This window comes from Lithobates pipiens, unplaced genomic scaffold (genome assembly GCF_037356315.1).
Source record: "Lithobates pipiens isolate NorthernLeopardFrog02 unplaced genomic scaffold, aLitPip1_a1.2 Scaffold_25, whole genome shotgun sequence".
Lineage (NCBI taxonomy): Eukaryota > Metazoa > Chordata > Amphibia > Anura > Ranidae > Lithobates > Lithobates pipiens.
Window position 1 is genome coordinate 43,293,088 of NW_027507787.1, and position 22,350 is coordinate 43,315,437.

The window sequence follows — 22,350 nt, forward strand, 5'->3', positions numbered from 1 at the left end:
AAGGGGAAGGGGGAAGGAGGAAAAAGGCAAATTCCCTTCAGATTTTAAAATTCTCCTCTACCAAAAAAAGCCAATCCGTGGTGCACGCCCTTCAAATGAGCTGGCATTCATCCAACCAGGACAGCCGTTATCTGCAGGTCAATGAAATTCCACATGGATGTTCATGAGAAAAACCTTTATCCATCAGTTGAATGAGCTTGTCAAAATAATTTTAGCAGGCTTCTCTCTAATCTCTATGGACACTCATAATGCTTTTCCATTGCCCGTCTAGAACAGAGCTAGCTGCAATTAAAACACTACAATGTCTCTAGCTCTAGTTCTGCCCTCTACACTCGCATTGTCCTAATACTATGGGTTTTTTTCAGGCAGACTCAAAATACGCTGGGGTTGTTACAAATCCTTTGGTTGGTAAAGCATTTTCTATATAAAAGCAAGCTATGCGCATTGTTTTCCTGCAGTTCAGTTTGCAATGCCCCATTCACACTTGTGGCACGAAGCTCCAAAATTCCATGGTTTTTATTTGTACCTGTGCCCACCTGATCGTAGTGTTGCTTGAAGCGGGTACCTCAATGACATACATGAAATACAAGTTGCAAGCGTCTTTGGCCCCAATAGACCAAAAGATCAGGACACTCAGCTCAACTGTAAATGCAGTATTAGGCCACTTTCACACTACCACGATTTCAAAGTTGCGCGATTTTACCGCAATTTTGCGGCCACGATTTTTACATGATTTCAGGGAGACTTGAGGTCTATGGACCTCAACTCCCATCAAAGTCAGAACAAAGTAGTTCAGTGACTACTTTGAAGTCGGCATGACTTAAAGTCGTACTAATACGAATGGTTGTCATTGGAAATCATGGAGAACAACTTGTCCTGCGACTTTGCAGTCCCAAGTCGCAGGACAAGTCATACAAGTGTGAAAAGGGGCCTTAGGGATAATAGTACTTATTGTTACGGACAGAAAAAGGGTTCTTGAAATATATTCCATCAGGAGACTAGCATAGGATATTATGCTAGAAATTCTGTCCGAGTGGTCGACTGGTGCAGACACGCCTCTCAAACTTTGGGTGTCTTTGGAACAAGAATCAGTGACTGCCCCCCCTGGCCAGCCGTCCTTTGTCAGGAGTCCACCACTCTTGAGTATTCTTTGATTGAGGCTACCTTGATAGAACTTTTTAGATATTACAAACTGGCAGCTACCTCCATTATTCCCGTCATTGATCACCCAGACTTTGCTCTGGGTTTGGCTGATGGAACTTTTCAACTCCATCAAAATCTGAACTTAGTCAGAACTCCTTCCTTCCTTAGCCCATCTGGCTAGATCCATCCATCAGAACAGTATAGTTCCTTAAACGCTTCAGCACTTGGCCAGTGGAAAATGTTACAATTAACCTACTTCCTCCGATCCCTCCCAAATCATTCTGAGTTTCGAAGACCACCTACTTAATTTGAATACCTTTGTTTGGGAGAAGGTCCTATCCAAAAATCGCTCTCCGTTTCATATGGAATTTTACTCGCAGTCACGTCTCACCAAGATCCACCATACTTGCTCAAATGGGAAAGAGGACTAAACTTCTAATTTTCAGAAGATCAAAAAAAACGAATCTTATTTGCTACAGAGGGAAGATTTATGAGCAAAAAATATCAAACATCTTATAAAATCTTGACGCGCTGGTACAGGACCCCTGTTGTACTGGTGTCCCTTTTCCCTGGACACAGCCCACTGTGTTGGAGATGTGGCACCCAGAACGGCACAATAGTTCACATTTTCTGGCACTGTCCAAAGATTCGCCCCTTCTGGCAACAGGTGCTCTAAATTGTGCACAAACTTACAGATTACTCCCTCTGACAACCGTGCAGCAGTGCTTCTTAATTTGACTCCTATGTCGAGTAGGAGATACAGTAAGTCGTTGCTGAAGCACATTTTAATGCCGCTAGGGCATGTATTCCCAGTATGTGGAAACAAACCCTACCCCTTATGACACAGTGGTTTGCCAGGGTGAATGATATCCAATGGATGGAACACCTCACTGCAGTCCTCAGGGACAAGAGAGGAACACAACAAGTGCTGGCTGTATTGGGATATGTTTCACTATTCGGATGAATATTTAACATTTTCTTAACTATCTGAGAGTACTAGCTAGTCCTGGAAGCTCGGTCCCTGGTACTGTCAACCCCACAGAAGCCTCCCCCCCTTCCCCCCTTTTCTTCCCTTTCCCTGACTACCCTTATCTTTGAAAACTAAATGTGTCCACCTTTCTTCTATTTAACAAAAAACACCCAAAAATGCCTTTCGGTATGCACCGATCACACGGTACGCCAGGTTGTGTGTTTTGGCGGAATGGGGTGCTTCCCTATTGAAGGGAGACGCCACATGCTGTTACTTTACAACTGATGCCTGCCTATAAGTGATCTGATACTCTTAGTGTGTGCATGGGAGCCACGTTCCTACAGTTATTTACCTACACGTGGTTATATCTTATTTGGTATTGAATAAGACTGACTTGTCAGACATAAAACTTATCACCAAATTTGATTTCTAATTCCATCTGGTCACTGATAAAAAAACTTTTTTTTTTTTTGGAGCTGTGCTGTCATGTCATACTACTGTGTTCTATTGCATACCTTTAAATAAAGAATAAAAAAAGAAAAAAAAAAAAAAAGAAGAAGAAGAAAAGAAATGCTGGCCAATTCACTAGCATTTTCAACCAACTTTTAGTTGTAACAGTTTCCATAGAAACTAGAGCTCACAGTTCTGACACTGCTGTTGGTGACAGCTATGGGTCTTCCCCTATCAAAATCAGACTGGTTCCTGATCATGAGATCATCATAACAAATTCACTGCATTCTGAAGATGTCCATGTCCTGTTTTATACTGTACTTGATACAATTCTAGTAAAAAAAAAAAAAAAAAATAGAAAAAAAGGAAAAAGCAGTGTAGTGTTAAAAAATACAGTAGACAGTTTTTGACAAGTCTTTTATTAAAAATCTTCTTCTGCGCTTCTTCCACCATCTTCATCCTCCGGTCTTCTTTCTCCCCCTGCTTCTTCCGCTTTTCTGTCTTCCTTGTCTGGCGTTCTTCCTCTGCCACCGCTCCTGCCCACCTCCGATGCTGCGTCCCACTGATGTCCTGCATTTCTTAAATAACAATGGAGGGTGGTAATCAGATTACATCATCCAGAGGCCATGCCCCCCTTGTGATGTTACTGCCTGGGGCATGATGGGGGCGTGGCCTCCGGATGACGTAATCGTATTGCCACATCCCATCGTTATTTAAGAAATGCAGGACATAGACACCGATAGATCAGCAGGACACAGCATCAGAGGAGGGTCGTCGGCTGGAGCGATGGCAGAGGAAGAAGAAGAAGAACACCAGACAAAGAAGACAGAAGAGCGCAAGAAGAAGCAATGGGAGAAGGAGAAGACCGGAGGATGAAGATGTGGGAGAAGATGGAGGAATACCAGAGGAAGAAGCGAAGAAGATTTTTAATAAAAGACTTGTCAAAAACTGTCTACTGTATTTTTTTAACACTACACAATTTTTTTAGTGAATGGTTAGGGGTACAATATACCCCATACTCATTCACATGTGGGGGCCGGGATCTGGGGCCCCCCCTTGTTAAAAGGGCCTTCCAGATTTTGATAAGCCCCCTGCCTGCAACAACCACCAGGCAAGAGTTGTCGGGAAGAGGCCCTTGTCCCCATCAACATGGGGGCAAGGTGCTTTGGGGTGGGGGGGCGCAGGGCTCCCCCCGCCCCAAAGCACCCACCCCCCCCCTCCCCCCATGTTGAGGGCATGCAGCCTTGTATGGTTCAGGAGGGCGAGGCTGGTTGCTAGTCCCCCTTCCTTTCCTGACCTCCCGGTCTGCATGCTCAGACAAGGGTCTGGTATTTGGATTTTGTGGGGACCCCCACGCCATTTTTTTTTTTAAATTTTGGTGTGTGGGGGTCCCCGCCAAACCCATACTAGACCCAAGGGCATGTCCAAAAAATAATGCGGCAAGTACCGCAAAAAGCACTGCAGAAACACTCAAAAGCAACATGCATAGAAGTGAATTAAGCCTTACCAGATAAGCAGGACCATCGATTATAATGGTCACAAACGCTCAGGATAAACCATAAACAACTGATCATCCAGCAGAGAGCAGCATTCAGTACATCAGCAGCAAACTCCAATCAGTGACTAGGAGGAAAATTTGGAAAGAAAAGCTCCCAATAGTGAAGCCCAACAAAAGTTTGAAGCTTTTATTAAGAGTAGTGGCAACAAGCACGTTACTATAACTGCAGTAAAAAATATTTGGCGGGGCAAATTAGTCGTAACGTTATTAAGTTAATTAAATTTTGGTTTGGGCATCTATGGAGCAATGAACAGAGAATTCAGTTCATGAACAGGCTATTATTGCAGGATCAATATGACAAAACTAGACTAGCAATAAATCTCCACTTTCTACTACAAAACACCTATAGAATAAATTGTACACGCTCGAAGGCAATGTGAATTTTAAGTGTAAAAAAGTTAAAGGAACATTTTTAGCCAGAAGATGGAGCTCCTGACTCTGTTACATATTTTCCAGGCTATACCTATCCGTTTTGTTGTGAAAAAAGAAAAAATTATTTTTGAGTTCAATAGGTGAAGCTCCAATTTACAAACACAAATAAACGAGTCATTATGGAATTTAAAAACAAGGGAACAAGAAAGGAGGAGCTCACTTCCCCCCAAAGATGAAAGGGATCAGTACATGGATATGCATAAGCTTTGCTGTCAGTCAGTGTGAAGCAGAAGGATACAAGCACAAATTTTAAGAGGTCAAAAATTAACACCTAAACTAGTTTTATTTGGGCATTTCAACAGCTCCCCATTTTAAAGCGATAGTCCCAATTTTATGGGAACTGATGTTTTTAACTTGCTACCAAAATAGCCAGCATCACTATGTGCATAAAACATTAGCTTTGGAGACAAGGTGTAGAAAGAGTTGAGGTTTTCACATACTTACAAGAAAGGACTATGACATGTGATGAAAAGACCTAAGGCAAAAACATAAATAAAGAACAAATCTTCAGTTCCGCAATTCCCTCAACCACATCTGTTTCACAATCAAATTTTTAAGCGTTACCTAAAAACAAAGGAATGGCAGCATACGGTACAGTATGTGATTGTAGTTATGTATCTAATAAAAGGACCCCAGAAATAAAATAGCCTGAACTGGTTTACATAAGTACTTGCTGAACTAAAAAAAAAAAGTATAGCAGGGCACATGGAGGTAAATATTTCAGCAAAAGATGGTTTGTTATTTTACCTTTTTGTGGGAAATATTTTTAGCGTGTTATTTTTGGTAGGTGTTCTGATTAACCACTTAACGACCAGCGCACGCCGATGTACGTCCTATTTTTGAAGAGGGATATCTCAATAACGGCAGCAGCTGCTGCCACAACCGAGATATCCATCTCTTCAGGCGCCGGTCGTCTGTACAATAACGGTGGTCTCCGCGAGATCACCGCTATCAGCGGCGGGAGAGGTGCCACCCCCCTTCCGCTGCTTACCAGAGCAGTCGGTAGCGGCGGAGGCGATCGGGTCCTTTTGCTAGCTGGGTATGGAGACGAGTGAGGCTAAGATGGCCCCCACTCGTCTCTATACCATAGGAGGGCGGAAGCGACGGCAAAACGTCACTTCCGCCCATACCTCTTAAAAGGTATATTTTTTTTAAATGTAATTTTTTTTTTTTTTGCGCATTTTAGTCCAAATATGGGATCTGAGGACTTTTTGACCCCGGATCTCATATTTAAGAGGACCGGTCATGCTTTTTTCTATTACAAGGGATGTTTACATTCCTTGTAATAGGAATAAAAGTGATCAATTAAAAAAAAAAAAAAAAGTGTAAAAATAAATAAAATCAATTAAAATAAATAAGGAAAAAAAAAAGGTTTTTAAAAAACACCCCGTCACGACGAGCTTGCGCACAGAAGCGAGCGCATACGTGAGTAGCGCCCGAATATGAAAACGGTGGTCAAACCACACATGTGAGGTATCGCCGCGATCGGTAGAGCGAGAGCAATAATTTTAGCCCTAGACCTCCTCTGTAACACAAAAAAAATGCAACCTGTAGAATGTTTTAAAATGTCGCTTATGGACATTTGAGGCTAAAAGTTTGACGCCATTCCACGAGCGGGCGTAATTTTGAAGCGTGACATGTTGGGTATCAATTTACTCGGCGTACCATTATCTTTTACAATATACAAAAAAAATTGGGCCAATTTTACTGATGTCTTATTTTTTTATTCAAAAAGTGATTTTTTTTCCAAAAAAATTGCGCTTGTAAGACCGCTGCGCAAAAAAAAGTATTTTATGACCGCCAGTTTATTCTCTAGGGTGTTTGGGGGTTCTACGTAATTTTCTAGCAAAAAAAACTGTTTTAAACATGTAAACGCTTTATTCTCTAGGGTCTCTGCTTCTAATAAAAAAAATCTATCATGTCTGGGTGTTCCAAGTAATTTTCTAGCAGAAAATAATGATTACTTGTAAGCAGAAAAGGTTTGGTCTTTAATCACTTGCCGCGTGCCATATAGCAAAATGACAGTGGCAAAGTGGTTTTAATATCCTGACCGGACGTCACATGACGCGATCAGGATATTAAGCCGCTGCGCACCCCCGGGGGCGCGCATCGCGGCGATCGTTGTTGCGGTGCGTCATTCTGACACACCACAACTACGATCTCGGTAAAGAGTCTCCGACGGAGACTCTTCACCATGTGATCAGCCATGTCCAATCATGGCTGATCACAGTGTAAATAGGAAGAGCTGGTGATCAGCTTTTCCTCACTCACGTCTGTCAGACGCGAGTAGAGGAGAGCCGATTGGCTGCTCCTCTGACGGGGGGGGTCCTGTGCTGATCGATTATCAGCACAGCCCCCCCCAGGATGCCCTCACTGGACCACCAGGGACACCACCAGGGATGCCCAGCACCAGGTATTCCCCCCTAGACCACCAGGGTTGCCAGTCAGTGCCCACAATGGGCATCACTGATTGCCATGCATTATTGTTTGGCACCGATTGGCATCCATCCCTATACAATATAATGCCCATCAGTGCTGCCTATCAGTGCCCATCCATTCCATCTATCCATGCCACCTATCCATGACAATCTGTGCCACCTATCAGTGTCTGTGTGGCATATCAGTGCCATCCATCAGTGCCACTTCATTGATGCCCATCAGTGCCGCCTTATCAGTGCCAGTCACTGCGGCCCCATCAGTGAAGGAGAAAAACTTACTTATTTACAAAGTTTTGTAACTGAAACAAAACTTTTTTTATTTGTTTAGCAGAAAATAAAAACCACAGAGGTGATCAAATGCCACCAAAAGAAAGCTCTATTTGTGGGAACAAAATGATAAAAAAAACTTAGTTTGGGTACAGTGTAGTATGACCGCACAATTGTCATTCAAAGTGCGACAGAGCTGAAAGCTCAAAATTCATCTGGGCAGGAAGGTGTATAAGTGCCCGGTATTGAAGTGGTTAAAATTGTAAAACCTCCCTCATTTATACACATAGGAGTTCTTTCCTTATTTGCGTGTTGTGATAAAACTTGGCAGGCTGCCTGGATTTATTTACCGCCGTATAACACGCACATTCATTTTAAGAGGGAAGTGTCAGGAAAAAATAAAATAAAAACACACATTTTAAATAAGGAACTTTGAAGCAAAATAAGGGTCAGTGCTCATCTGCAGCCTCACTATTGTCATAAATGCAGCCTGATCAATACCCAGCTGCAGCCTCGTCATTGCCATCAGTGCAGCCTAGAGGGGACAAGACAAGCGCCGACAGATTAAATACAGTGAGAATCATCTCTCTATGACAGACAGAACAGTGGTCCAATGGTGGCAGAGGAGACAGGACTTCCTATTACACAAGGTAGCCAAGTAAACAGGAGATTCTCACTGTATGCAAGATGACGATGCTCATCCCACCCCCCTCTGAGGCAGCTAAAATTTAAGTATTGCCGTATAACGCGCACGTGCCATTTGCACCAGATTTTCATGGTGAAAAAGTGAGTGTTATAAGCAAACAAATACAGTATTTTTACCCAGCTGTGAGAACTCTCTGCACTTGTTAGAAAGAATCGTGACATGCAGTTTTGAAGATCGGGAAGGGGAAAAGATTGCAATTTCGATTCTTAGCGATTAATAGTGAGGCTCTACTCTGAAGGTATACTGTGGTATCTGGCACCAAGCCATCAGTAACAGATCCTTTAAAAGAGGGAGTCCACCAAAAAAAAAAAAAAAATTATATAATAATATATATATATATATATATATATATAAAATATTATATTTTATAATTTTTTTTTTTTTTTAATTAACTCCTTAAAGAGGAAGTAAACCCTGATGAGTTTACTTCCTTTTTTTCCCTGCAAAGGTAAAGCATAATGGACTACTATGCATCGCATAGTAGCCCATTATGTGTCACTTACCTGACACAGGAGCCAGCGAAGTCGCCGCTGTCCCCTGTAGTCCGCCGCATCCATCTTGCTGGTGGCGTCTCGCAGCTCCGCTGAATGACAGCGGCGAAGCCGCGATGACGTCACTCCCGCACATGCGCACGGGAGTCGACAAATGCGGCAGCTCCATTCTTGGAACTGCAGCGTTTAGTGCGCCTGCGCGCCGCTGTCCATTTTCGGGCAAATATCTCCTAAACCATATAGGTTTAGGAGATATTGCTTGGACCTACAGGTAAGCCTTAATCTAGGCTTACCTGTAGGTTAAAGTGGTTTGTAAGGGTTTACAACCACTTTAAGTGACCAGGACGGTAGATATATCTTCATCAAAAGGCACGTACGCAACCAAACCAATCACAGTGGCCAATATCTACTGTCCGAACGAACAAGTGACCTTTTTTTTTTTTAAAAAAAAAGATCTTTTGTCCTCGTTTAGGGAAGGAATTCTAATCCTGGGGGGAGACTTCAATGTCCCACTCAATTCGTTATTGGACTCCTCTACGCGCACCTCAGCACTCCCTTACCGTGCACTAAGACAGATTAAAATTCAACAACAGATTTTGACTCTCCACGACACATGGCGCACCACATTCGACAGACAAGGACTACACCTTCTTTTCCTATCCACATCAGAAATACTCAATAGACTACATATTCCTTTCCCAGACCGACCTCCCGCTCCTCTCACAAGCCACGATAGAGCCAATGTTCCTATCTGACCATCACCCTATCACAATGATCCTTACTTTCCCCGACTCTAAAACCACAACCAAGACTTGGAGGATGAACCCGTCCCTCCTAAAAGACCCAGCAACTTTACAACACATAGATGCCTATACTTCCAGGAAAACGCATCCCCAGACATTTCACCAATCTCACTATGGGAAGCACATAAATGTGTTTTAAGGGGGAAGCTCATCTCCATGACTGCAAAGGCTAAAAGACAACACCAAGAACTGATTGAGTCCCCTATTTTTAAACAATCTTTATTTATAGGAGATAGGGTATTACAGCTTGATATACAGTAAAAGAATGAAAAAAAATGAAAATAAACAGAGAGGATAAACATTTGCTGCAGGTAATGCTGATACGTAATACTCCAGTCGTTCCTTTTTCGTTTTTCACTTGTAGTGGGAACAAGAACATGAATAGTCAACAGTCATAAATTAACTTCGTACTGATCAGGTTACTAAGAGAGTATTTACCAGGTGACGGGTCAGCACGGTAGGTCAACTGATTGTTGGGCTGAGTAATCCCAGTCCGCAGTCTAGTTCGTGCAGTATAGGACTGGTCTGTCCTCTTGTAAGGGGTTCTCACGCGTGATACGCTTGGTCAGCTTTAACGTTCAAGGTAACTCACGTGGGGCCGACGGCTTCCTAGACGACCGCGTGCTGGGGGGAAGGGGGGCAGTCCTGCATAATAACGGCACCAAAGTGGCATTTCCCTGTTCAAGTCAGGTTGTCCCATGGCGTCAGGTCGCCAAATTTTTGTTGGGCCACCCAAGTCCTCCATTCCTCACCCGTCACCTGGCACTCAACATATCAACCATCTGCCCGTAGGCAGCCATAACTATTCAAGTCATAAAGTATTAGAAAGTAGTTAAGTGAGAAAAAGAAGGGAAAAGAAAAGTGGTTTAGAGCATACCTGAAGCCTCTCTTCCGACTCCGCCTCCTCTCCGAGCCCCGTCAACCTCTCCATACATGTAGGATGATCAAGGGGGTGAGTGAAGAGAGAATAGCATCCTGTCTCCTCGCCCCTGATTAATGAAATGTTAAATTGAGTGTTGGAGTCTCCTCAGCGCCTGGTCCCCATCTGTAAGCCCTGGGGGCGTCCCCTTAGGGATGGCTCCGCCAGTTCCAGGAGGGCCACATCCAAACTGGATGAAATGTGTCCAGGGTTCGATATATACACTAGCCAGGGCTGCCAAATCGCAGTGAAGCGGTCATGGGCCCTTCTGCAAGTGGCAATCCACCCCTCTGCCTCCCGGATGTCACCCACCCTGCGGCGCCACTCCTCCTTACTTGGGACCTGCGGACGCTTCCAAAAAATAGGGAGCAGCCGCTTAGCTGCATTTAGCAAATGAGGCAGCACACTCTTCTTGTACTGGCTCACTGGCATGGGAGGAATGGGTAGCAGGAAGTGAATCGGGGACAGAGGAATATCTATGCCTGTGATTTCTTTGATCATAGATTTAATGTCCTCCCAGTAAGGTCTGATCGCAGGGCAATCCCACCAAATATGCAGAAGAGTGCCCCTGTGGCCACAGCCCCGCCAACATTGATCTGACGTGGATGGGTATATCCTTGCTAGATCTGCCGGCACACAGTACCAGCGCATCAGTAGCTTGTAGTTCATTTCTTGCGTCTTGGAATCAATCGAGCTGGACCGGGTAAGTTGGTAGAGGCAAGATATTTGGGCAGGGGTGAAAGTTATCTCCAAGTCCCTTTCCCAGGCTCTGATGTAAGCAGGCTTCACTGTGGGGGATGCAGAGTTAAGCAGTTGATAGAGTTCAGAGACTATGTGTGGTATTGGTTCTTCCGCTATGAAGAGACGTTCGAAGGGTGTGAGGGAGGAGATATCCCGTATGGAGTCTCCCTGTGTTTTAAAAAAATGATGGAGTTGCCTATACCGCCAGAAGTCCATAGGGAAGCTCCCCCTCTGATCTCATAGAGTTTCTAGGGACATTAGTTTGCCATTCTGCATTAATTTACCACAACTAGCGTCTCTATCATCTGCCCAGGGGCCAAAGAAAGCCGCCTGTTCCCCCGGGGGGAACCATAAGTAACCCCCCAGTGGGGCCACAGGGGGTGCCAGTGTCAAATTGGCATTAAGTCGGTCCCAGGTTTTCAGGGCCTGGATCGTCAGTGGGGAAGTAAAGGTGGACAGACCCCTGTGTTCCCGTGCTAGCCACGGCGCATAGGTCAAATTTCTCCCTGCCATATATTTTTCAAGAGAGACCCATAATTTGGATTGAGTATGGAAGCGCCAGTTCAGTATTCTCTGGAGGACTAGTGCCCAGGAGTATCTTTGGGCGTCAGGGAGGCCCAGGCCTCCCGCGTCCCTATGGCGACTTAGCAATCCAATTGCGATTCTCGGCCTCTTATTGTTCCAAACAAAATTTGATAGTAGACTGGATAGCTGGGCAAAGAAGGTCTTAGGTAGGGCCACAGGTAGCATCTGCATAGAGAACAGCACGCGTGGGAGAATGTTCATTTTGATGATATTGAGTCTGCCCATCCAAGTGAAGGCTGTCTTAGTCCATAGGGCCAAGTCTTTATTCACAGCTTTTAGTAGGGAGGGGAAGTTAGTGGAGTATAGGGTGTCAAACCTGTCTGTCAGCCGTATACCTAAGTATTTTATGGACGCTTTGGCCCATGTAAATGGAAAGGCAGTACGCAACCTGTCAGTCAGGGAAGGCGTCAATTGGATAGGTAATATCTCTGATTTTGTATAATTAATTTTGAAGTTAGAAAGTGTCCCGAAGCGCTGGAGTTCCCTCATCAGATTAGGCAAGGAGATCAGGGGTTCCGTGAGGTGGAAAAGTATGTCATCGGCATAAGCCGAGAGCTTATGTTCCATACGCCCCACCGTAAGTCCCTTGATATCCAAGTTCGCCCGGACCGTACGAAGAAACGGTTCCAGCACCAGGGCGAACAATAGTGGCGAGAGGGGGCACCCCTGTCTCGTGCCATTTCTGATCGGGAAGCTGGGGGAAAGGAAGCCGTTCACTTTGACTTGGGCATTCGGGTCCGAGTACAGAGCCATAATCCAGGTAAGCATGTGTGTGCGTAGGCCCAACGTTTCCAGCACAGCACGTAGGTAGGTCCAGTCCACCCGATCAAAGGCTTTCTCTGCATCGGTAGACAGGATCAGGTAGGGGGGAGATTCGGGGGAAGCACGCGCCCAGTGAATTAAGTGGATTGCTCTGATAGAGTTATCCCTAGCCTCTCTACCTGTTACAAACCCTGTTTGGTCCGGGTGGACAATTAGTGGGATCAGGTGTTTCAGTCTGGTCGCGAGAATCTTGGCCAGTATTTTTATGTCCACATTAAGAAGGGATATGGGTCTGTAGCTCTGGGGCATAGTGGGGTCCTTCCCTTCCTTGGGAATTACAGATATATGGGCCAAGATTGAGTCCCCTATTAACACAATCAATAGACTTGAAATAGCACATAAGCAATCGGCCTCACAATCCACACTGCGGGACCGCTTATACGCGCGCTCCTCTTTGATGGACGAATTGGGGAAATGCACTAGACGCAGATATGTTCTCCAGCAAAAAGTGTTTTACGAACACGGTAACAAAAGTGGGAGGCTATTGGCCCGCACGACTCAAACAGCCAAACCCTCGTCCTTAATTCACAATATCCAAGATAGCCAAGGCTCACTCCTCTCTAAAAACGAGGACATAGCAGCACACTGAAAAATTTTACTCTGCACTCGAATTTACCAGATGACAACGTAGGGCCTCCTGACACACCAGATCGGCTTTAGCGAATTAGAGACTTTTTAGCCCAATATAGCCCAAACACAATCACCCCACAACAAACCATGACCTTGGACCAACCACTCTCCATCGAGGAATTGAACCTCGCTATAAAACAAATGAAGCCGGGCAAATGCCCAGGACCTGATGGCTTCCCCCTCATCTACTACAAGAGCTTCTGACATACTCTCTCCCCAACTACTGACAACTCTGAACTCCCTCACAAACCCATCTACCCCTGCAGGCAATATGTTAGGGGCCACATAGCGGTCATTCCTAAAGAGGGCAAGGACCCTTCCCAGATATCTAATTATAGGCCCATTTCTCTACTGAAAGTAGATATCAATCTCTATGCAAAGGTGTTCGCAAATAGACTCTCACCCCTTATCCCTGGCTTCATTTTGCCTGACCAGGTGGGTTTTGTTCCGGGAAGAGAGGCCAGGGATAACACTATCCGAACTCTAAAAATTCAACACTGGCTTGCCACAAGAGGGACCGGGGGATTCCTTCTTTCACTTGATGCGGAGAAGGCGTTTGACAGGGTGGCCTGGGACTATATGCGGGAGGTATTGAGGGCCATTGGCCTTCCCTCTCGTATGCTTGCCTGTAAAAAAAAAAAAAAAAGAAAAAATCAGGAAGAGAAGCATTGTGGCTTCACTTCCCAGTTCCCTACTGTGCATGCGTGAGTCGCGATGCTCGTCGTAAATGGTCCCTGACATCTCCTGGGACCAGTGCGTTTCCCAGGAGACATTGGGGGGTGCGGTAAGGGGCGTGACTTCGCTTTAAGTCCCGTAAATTGCAAGGTGGGCTTCCATAGATTGGACTTTTCCAGCGCATTCCACAGATGCCCAATTGGATTGATATCTGGAGAATTTGGAAGCCAAGTCAACACCTCAACGCATAGTTGTGTTCTTCCAACCATTCTTGAACCAGTTTTGCAGTGTCGCAGGGTGCATTATCCTGCTGAAAGAGGCCACTGCTATTGGGGAATACCGTTTCCAAGAAGGGGTATACTTGGTCAGCTAAAATGTTTAGGTAGGCGGTACGTGTCATGTAACATCCACATGAATGGCAGGATTCAAGGCTTGCAAGCAGAACACTGCCCAAAGCATCACACTGCCCCTGCCTGCTTGCCTTCTTCCCATACTGCATCCTGGTGCCATCTCTGAACGAGATAAGCGACCAATTTATCCCACCCACTTTCAGATGCCATTGTAATGAGATAATCAATGCTAGTCATTTAACCTGCCAGCAGACAAAGTTAAGGCTGATCGGTGTATACTGTAAATGCGGCAAGTTGAGAGCTCACATTGTTGAGAGTTAGAGGTCGAGACCACACTTCGCAGAGTGCCTTGACACTGTCAGGGTGAGTAAATCACAAGACTGACTGAACAGGATTACAAATCCTTTGGCAGTTCATTTCACTGCCCGAAAGTTCATCTTTAAATTACTTTGAACTGGCATACCTTAAAGTGAGTGAAGTAATTGAAGTTGAGTACCAAAACATCAATGTGACTTTCAGGTGATGGCAGAAGCCAATGAACTGTATAAATAAGATGTTATGATAGAGAACTAAACCATTTACACAGAAAAGATGCTGACGCAAATGCTATAAAATGTCACATAAAAAACTGGAAGAGCATTTGAACATTCTGCGTATTCACAAACAAGGCCAAGTTTTAAGATAATAAATTTGTCTAGGTTGTCTCCTCAACGTTCACCTTGATTAAAATGCAAATGAAAGGAAAAAAAATAGAATAATAATACAAGAAAGCAGTTAACCTGAAGTACGAAATAGGCCGTTTCATGCCACAGAACTACTTGATTTAAACATTTGCTCATCCAATCCTTCACTTGTCTGGGTAGTCATCTGGCTGGTGATTTTACGGCACGGCAGAAGAAAAAAAAAAAAATTGGATTTTTTGCCAGCGTTATTAATAGGAAAGAGATTGTATTTTATCAAGGAAAACTAACAAGGTATTTTTGGAGCACTAAAAACTACAAAAAGCAAAAATTTGCAAAATCAGCAGCGCAAATAAGCAGATTTTTCAGGGGCAGGGCAGCCCTCTTTATCAAGCTGTACAGCGTACACAAGAGCGGAATGTCCGACAGAAAAAAAGTCAGACGGAAGCTTTTCATCGTATAGATGTCTCATCAGACTTTTTTGAAAATTCTGACAAACCTAGAAATACGCATTCTAAATAATTTCCAACGGAGCCAATTCCTATCAGGTAAACCACTAGTCTGTATGCTGTTCCGTCGGACCAAAAAGGACACATGCTCTGAAGAAAATACGAGACGGAAGCTATTGGCTACTGGCTATTGAACTTCCATTTTATAGTCCCAACATATGTGTTGCACGTCACTGCGTTCTTGACAATCGGACTTTGGTGTAATCGTGTGTACGCAAGTTTCAGTAGAACTCTGAGTTTATTTAGACGGGAAAACCGGTCGTGTGTACAGGGCATGACTCTGCTTGGCACATTGGTAAAAAGGGCCGCTGTGGCCCTGAAATGGCAATGCAAGTGCCATTTGCTTCGCGGATATGGAACTTCACTACATTTTACCATTTGGATCCGCTATTGGCATACTGGATGTTTTCTCCTAATGACATGACAGGAGGCCTAAAAGTAAAATGACAGACTCCATCCCTCGTTACAGCCCACTGCCCTAAAGAATGCCTTGCAGTTTACCCAATATACAAGCTCATCCACCCCGTCAAAGCAGCTATAGAGCTTTTTCACACAAGCAGATTTCACCAGCAATCCATCTGCTCAGTGAGGGATCGTCCACCGATTCCCACTGAGCAGATGGATGAGAGGACCATGTCCGCTCCACAGTCCGAGTGGATACAGACACAGCCCACTTTCCTTCATGGGCGGTCGCAAGCAAACTGTCTGGTTTACATCCGACCGACGGATGGGAAACGGATCCCCCATCCATCTGTTTTTAGCAGAAAGGATTGGATGATGGCAGGGGTAAACGGACACGTGTCCGTTGACATCCGCCACTTAATAAAGGGCAATAGATGATCTGATCGGGTCTGTCTGTCAGTTTTTCAGGTGGACCCGATCAGACCATCCATTGCCCTCTATTGAGCAGCAGATGTCAACGGACACATGTGTCTGTTCACCCCTACCAACATCCAATCCTTTCCACTTTTTTGTGAAAGGGGTCATACAGTTAAATGCAAAACCTGTACAGAAAAAAAAAAAAAAAAAAAAAAAAGAAGAAGAAGAAGGGGGGGGAAACGTATATTTACCTACCTCCCCTTCCCGAGGAATGAGAAGTACCTGAAATCTCATTAGAAGATGCTCTGGCAAAGTGCAGGATCTCTAGATTTGGGATGCTCAGCATTCCCCAAGACATCACCAATCCTATCACCATTGCCTAGGCATCCCAAGTAGAAGGCAGAGGAAAGGTAAATATATTTAATAATCCTTTAGAACGCCATTTTTTTTTTTTTTTTTACTGTAAATCTGCTTATTGTGACTGAGAAGAGGCCCTAATGTATTAAGCAGACCTTTCATTCTCACTGTAAGCTCCACTTTAAATTCAGAATGCCCTTCCGAAATATACATCTTTGATAAAATGCCTGGGAGCCTAACAACTGGTCATATGACCCAATGCCTAGGGACCAGGAATGATGGGGAAGATTAACTAAAACTGCTGCAGCTGTGCATAGTAACCAATATGCTTTTAAGTTTTATTGCAAAAGCTTAATTGAACAACCGGACGTTGGAAGCAGATTGGTTACTATACACACAGCTGCACCAGTTTTAGTAAATCTCCCCCATGGTCCCCCTGTCCTCATAGATCCTATGAGCCACTACCGTAGGATTCTTTTTTTTTCCTATAATAACAGACTTTACAAACATGTTATATTTGCCTGCTCCCTGTAATGGTTTTGCACAGAGCAGCACATATCCTCCTCTTCTCAGGTGTTCCTGGCCCCTCCCTCCTGTTGAGTGCCCCCACAGCAAACAGCTTGCTATGGGGGCGCCTGAACCGAAGCTCCGTATATACATTCAGACACGGAGCAGTAGTCTGGCCCTGCCCTCTCTCTCCTCATTGGCTAACTGACTGGTTGACAGCAGCAGGAGCCATTTGCACCACTGCTGTGTCTCAGCCAAATCAGGAGGGAGAGTCATAGTCAGTCGGGGGAACTCGTGGACATCACTGGATCGACAGGGGGCTCAGGTAAGTTTTAGGGGGGGCTGCTGTGCATAGAAGGCTTTATCTTAATACATAGAATGCATCAAGATAAAAAAAAAAAAAAAAACTTCTGACTTTACAACCATTTTAAGGCCCGGTTCATACAACTGCAATGAAATTTTGACATACGGCTTGCATTGCAATTAACCCTTTAAAGTCCACATTTTTCAATGAGTTAGCGTGACTCAAAAATGTCCGCTACCAAACGGTGGAGTAGAATGTTAAAGGGTTAAGTAGCATGACTTTGATTGCATTTTAGATGTGGTTTGCAAATTCTATAAGGCCAAAAATCGTACCAAAGTAGCATAGCAGCAGACCCTTTTCCAAATTGCATTGCGGCTGTGCTGAATTGATGTGAACAGACACCATTGGAAGCAATGTTATTTCCATTATCAAACAGTTCAGTGCGACCCAAGTCGCATCTGAAATCACATCAACGTGAAGCAGGCCTAAAGGAGCAAAAGGTAATTTATAAAATATGAAGAAAGAACGCGTTTGTCTTGTATCAGGCAACCAAATCTCGGTAGTCACTCTGAGCGCAGGTATGAAAATGAAGCAGAGATGAAGCGGAGATCTGGCTCCTGGAAACCACAACATACATTTCATTCTTCTAGGACTGACCTATACTAATTATTTTATAAACCCCTGGTATTCCATTTTATTTTTAATTTTTTTTATTTATTTATTTATTTATTTTTTTTTAACAGAAATAATATTCTTGTGAACACCGTTGTCATAGTAACAGAAACTTGTTTATTCCAATTGGCTTAAAGTGTAAATTATCACAGGACTTTTGGCAGAGAGTGTTGAATGTATTCCTTCTGCCAGCAAAGCGCTAATTCCCCAACTGATGGTGTTACCCTCACCGCTAACATGATCCTTCACAAGGCAAGCTTATCTAATGATCAACGTTTTATCTAATGCTGGAAACAAATGTCAGAAATTAATTTAACATAAACTGCACAAGGTTGTGTGTGCTGCTTAAACTAATGGGGAACTTGGCATTCATGATATATTAATAACTCTGCCTTACAACCAATGCTGGAGGTAATTAGAATTTGTACAATGTTGGGATTATTAGACAAAATGTCACACCAGACATTAAACATATTTTGTGTGTAGACAACTTTGCCATTCATCTCTATAGCCCACAGCAGATTCTGTGCACCTCAGCAGAGGCAGCCAGCTTCATGTTGGCTTCCAATACGGCGCGGTACAATGGAGACCGAGGCAGCGGGAAATAGGTCAGATAAAACTCAGGTCTGTGATCAATTTTACAAACCATAAAAAAGGAGGGGGGGGGGGGGGACAAAAAAAACCCCCAATTTACCATCTCATCTGGAGGATAGTAAACCCCTTCTGAGGCAGCTCCAAATGTATTAAAAAGGAGAAGTATAGACAAAGCTTGTTTGACTGTACTTCTCCTGGATCACAGGCGTGCAGTTTGTTCTGCGTACCTGTGACTCTTTCAGCAGACAGCTGGCTGAAGCCCGCTGTTGGCTGACATCACAGCGCTGGTCCGGATCCACTCACATGCCTGGGCCGGTACCTGGCTCAGCCTTACAGCAAGCCGCTGAGAGCCTGCACCGGACGCTCCCACCTTTTTTCCACAGCCCAGCTCTCCAATGAGCACAAGGGTGCAGAGCAGAGAGTCAGTAATTTACCAGCTCTCTGCTTAGGGAGCTGTGAGAACGACCGATCGGTAGTGTTCTCAGTGTTAGGAGGTGCGGGGGGACAGATGCAGCATCGGACTAGGCAAGTATGATTCTTGAGAAATGAGAAATCCCATACAGTAAAACCTTGGATTGCGAACATAATTCGCTACGGAAACATGCTTGTAATCCAAAGCACATTTCCCCATAAGAAATAATGGAAACTAAAATGATTCGTTCCACAACCATTTATTCATAGGTCATTCAGTTTATAGTCCAGATAAAAAAAAAGATTATAGCATGTGACCAGGTTGTGTAACCATAAGATGTCTATCTCAAATGAAAGCCTCCACAAGGGGATTAGAAGCAAAATCCAGCAGAGTATTAGGCCCCTTTCACACGGGACGGATCAGTAATGATCTGCCCCGTGATGATCCGCTCGCTCAGCGGTGATCGCTCCGTTGTCCCCGCTGAGCTGGCTGCGGACAGGGCGGTCTCCGCACACTGTGCGGGGACCGCCCTGTCAGCTCTCCGCTCTCCTCTATGGGGGTCCGTCTTCATCCGATCCGCTCTACAGACGGATAGAAAAATAGGATTTTCCTCCGTCTGCAGAATCGGACAGTAGCGGAGGCGGACGAAATCGGGTGTCTGCGGATGTTCATCTGCAGACACCCGCTATCCCATAGGGATGAATGTATGCCCGTATTTCATCCGCAAACGGATGGATGAAATACGGACCTATCGTCCGCATGTGTGAAAGGGGCCTTAAAGAGAAGAGGCGCCTCTAAGTGTAGCAATATGTTGCTAAATGTTGTACCTTCATTAAATATAACCATATTGCTACACTTAGAGGCGCCTCTCTTCTCTTTTATACTCAGTTGTGACATGACGCTACTTGTATATCAAGTTCAAATTTAAACATTTTGCTTGCCTTGCTAAACGCTCTCAAACAAAGTTACTCTCAAACCAAGGTTTTACTGTACTTCTCTTTTAATCCACAGAAAGGAGGGGAAAATCCATACTACAAAAAGGAAATAAACAGAAGTACCTTTGTGCAAAAATCAAAACAAGGCTGTAAATACTGAAGGTTCACCTCCTGTAGTGACGGGGATTACACAATATGTAAATATCTCTAAATACTTACCTCCACAAGGCAATCCCATGTTACTCACCAATGGGAGTTGTGAGCAAGTCGCAAGCTGGAGCTCCAATGGTCTTCATATGGCATAATGCTATCTTTAAAGAGGAAGTAAACCCTTACAAACCACTTTGACCTACAGGTAAGCCTAGATTAAGGCTTACCTGTAGGTCCAAGAAATATCTCCTAAACCTATATTGTTTAGGAGATATTTGCCCGAAAATGGGCACCGCTGTCTACGGCGCATGCGCCGTAGACAGCGGCGCGCAGGCGCACTAAACGCGGCAGTTCCAAGAATGGAGCTGCCGCATTTGTCGACTTCCGTGCGCATGCGCGGGAGTGACGTCATCGCGGCTTTGCCGAATGACAGCGGCGGAGCTGCGAGACGCCACTCCCGTGCGCATGCGCGGGAGTGACGTCATCGCGGCTTCGCCGCTGTCATTCGGCGGAGCTGCGAGACGCCACAAGCAAGATGGATGCGGCGGACTACAGGGGACAGCGGCGACTTCGCTGGCTCCTGTGTCAGGTAAGCGACACATAATGGGCTACTATGCGATGCATAGTAGTCCATTATGCTTTACCTTTGCAGGGAAAAAAAGAGGAAGTAAACTCATCAGGGTTTACTTCCTCTTTAAGTCAAACTCTACTCTAGTTAAAATCTTTTGATTCGTTATCTCTGGAATTCCATCTGCCTCCCCACCATGAGAGTTTCTAAAAAAAAATAAAAAACAAAAAAGGTCTAACAAACTATCTTAAAAACGTGTTTCAACCCCAAGAAAAACTATTTTCAACAATCATTGATTGACTGAGCAATAGAGTGTCGCTCTTATACTAGATCAGAATTATACTCACCCCTTTCATTTTTAACATAGACAGAGAAATACTCTTCTAAAAACCTGGAAAAAGGATTCTACGGATGAAGAGTTATCAAAAAAAAAAAAAAAATAAAAAAAAAAAATTAAAAATCTTGGTGGGGCATCTCAAAATTAGATGTCTAATCATTAGCGAAAACTGGAGAGAAACACAGTTGAAACTTATGCACACGATGTTTATCCCATTCCTAATAAATAAAAATGTATCCATCCATCTCCACCTGTTCCTGGTATTGTTCATTCTGTCCAACTTTACTACACCGGTTTTGGGAATGTTCGAAAATATCAAAATTTTGGGACAAAAATAAATAAAATAAAGAAAAATACTGAGATACATCGGTACATATTCCCAAAAACCTGCCTATTTGACAAGAATAATCTGACATATCCGAAACACCGTACAACTCTTACCAAGTGGGCTTTGTTATGCCTTTTAGCTGCTCATAAGCGTAATACTAAAAACTTGGACATTATCTACCCCCCCCAACGAGAACAATAGTCAAAAATGATCTAAATGACGTAGTTAGGATTGTGCAATACAGGGCTGGACAGCTAAAAGTATTCTACTATATGGATTACACTGAGGGGGGGAAGATAGAAACTTTGGCAAGGGAAATCTACCCTTTAAAGTATAGTCCAGTGTAGGTTTAAAAGTAAACCGTGAAAAGCACAAAAGGGGCTCAGCCTACCTGCTCAGTAGTTTTTTCACACGAGCTTGGCATCACTGCACCAGTCCTCCTCAAGCCCTTTTGTTGGTAAACCAGTGATCTAAGAAGCCCTGTTGGTGATGCAGGAGAGCACAATACAGGATTGATTGCGGTCTCAGTTATAGAACGTCTCATGTAAAGATGTTAGAACTAAAGATTTTATAGCCACTAATCAGACTCAAACCTGCCTGGAGATTAATGCAATTGGGGATGTCAAAAATAGAAAAAGGATACAAATCGTGGGCACTATACTACTAAATGACTCTGGCTGTAGTGCGTTACAAGTAACTCGTATTAAAACTCAACTCTGGGAAGTAGAGCTGCACAATTCTGGGAAAAATTAGATCACGATACTTTTGCTTAGAATAAAGATCACAATTCTCAAAAAATAGAATCTGGGTAGCTGACTGTGGTAATATTCATAATATGGGTACGGTAGCACTAGCAACTAGCAAACTGACTCAGACAGACTGTGGTGGGTAATATAAATAAAAAATATATATATTTATATTAGGGTTGTTACTGATTAAAATTTTCGTGTTCAATTAAGCGATTTGTTTTTTAAGCGACGAATCGACTAATTTTCAATTAATTATAACACATACAGATCCAACTACTTTTAGCTGATCTCCTTGCATTGCAACTCTGCATTAGTCAGTGGTAAATGTGGTATACACTATATACAATCACCCGACACTAGTTTCCACAATCCATGACTTCACACAAATACATTTTAAATTCAAATTTTTTCCACTGTAGCGCGACAATCCCTCCACCTCCGGTCCAACT

General features: G+C 44.0%; 1 protein-coding gene across 3 annotated transcripts in view; it reads right to left on the reverse strand.

The window, feature by feature from the left end:
- MARCHF8 (membrane associated ring-CH-type finger 8) overlaps positions 1-22,350 on the reverse strand; it is a 385,964-nt gene that overhangs the window by 346,419 nt on the left and 17,195 nt on the right. The window contains exon 1 of one of the 3 annotated variants that reach the window (XM_077454377.1): positions 19,989-20,058. The exons of the other annotated variants lie outside the window; for them this stretch is intronic. The gene's annotated coding sequence lies outside the window, so the exon portion shown is untranslated. Of the gene's footprint in view, positions 1-19,988; positions 20,059-22,350 lie in introns of those variants that run through there. 3 annotated transcript variants of the gene reach the window in all.